This window comes from Octopus bimaculoides, chromosome 22 (genome assembly GCF_001194135.2).
Source record: "Octopus bimaculoides isolate UCB-OBI-ISO-001 chromosome 22, ASM119413v2, whole genome shotgun sequence".
Taxonomy (NCBI): Eukaryota; Metazoa; Mollusca; class Cephalopoda; order Octopoda; family Octopodidae; genus Octopus; species Octopus bimaculoides.
The window spans coordinates 26181183-26182179 of NC_069002.1; the positions used below are offsets into that span (position 1 = coordinate 26181183).

The window sequence follows — 997 nt, forward strand, 5'->3', positions numbered from 1 at the left end:
TCTATTTGAAAATTAGTTATGAAACACGTGTAGTCATTTTATTATCTTTATCTTTATCTTATGATATTTACTTTGTATTATATTATACTCATTTATTGTGATTTTAATTATTAATTTTTCTATATGTGACAGTGGATTTTCATCGATGAGTTCATGAACCTTGGTTCTTTTCCCTAAAAGTATGTATTTATATATATTTTACTCTGTAAAGCTCAATTTAATTTTAATTTGTTATAAATTGATTTTAATGGAGTTTTTACCTGTAATTTTGGATTTTGTCCCTAATATTATATATATATATATATATATATGCACAGTGTCTGTGTATACTCATATCTTGATTCGGTCATTGTACTGTGGCCATGCTGGGGCACCACCTTGAAGGGTTTTAGTTGACTAAAATAAATACAGTGCTTGTTTATTTTTTAAAGCCTGGTACTTACATTATCGGTCTCTTTTGCCGAACTGCTAAGTTATGGGATGTAAACAAGCCAAATCTGGTTGTCAAGTGATGGGCATCGACACACACACACACACACACACCTGCACAGATACAACAGGCTTCTTTCAGTTTCCATCTACCAAATCCACTCACAAGGTTTTGGTCAGCCCAGGGCCATATTAGGTGACAGTTGCCCAAGGTACCCAAAGTAGGACTGAACCCCAAACCATGTGGTTGGGAATTGAGCTTCTTTCCACACAGCCACACACACGCACATATATATATATATATCATCATCATCATCATCATCATCGTTTAACGTCCGCTTTCCATGCTAGCATGGGTTGGACAATTTGACTGAGGACTGGTGAAACCAGATGGCTACACCAGGCTCCAATCTGATTTGGCAGAGTTTCTACAGCTGGATGCCCTTCCTAACGCCAACCACTCAGAGAGTGTAGTGCGTGCTTTTACGTATCACCCGCACGAAGGCCAGTCAGGCGGTACTGGCAACGGCCACGCTCAAAATGGTGTATTTTATGTGCCACCCGCACA

The 997-nt window shown here is 38.3% G+C and overlaps 1 protein-coding gene across 5 annotated transcripts in view; it reads left to right on the forward strand.

Annotated features, from left to right (window-relative positions):
* LOC106880532 (alpha-1,6-mannosyl-glycoprotein 2-beta-N-acetylglucosaminyltransferase) overlaps nt 1–997 on the forward strand; it is a 725476-nt gene that overhangs the window by 26531 nt on the left and 697948 nt on the right. The window contains exon 2 of one of the 5 annotated variants that reach the window (XM_052975725.1): nt 133–179. The exons of the other annotated variants lie outside the window; for them this stretch is intronic. The gene's annotated coding sequence lies outside the window, so the exon portion shown is untranslated. The remainder of the gene's footprint in view (nt 1–132; nt 180–997) is intronic. 5 annotated transcript variants of the gene reach the window in all.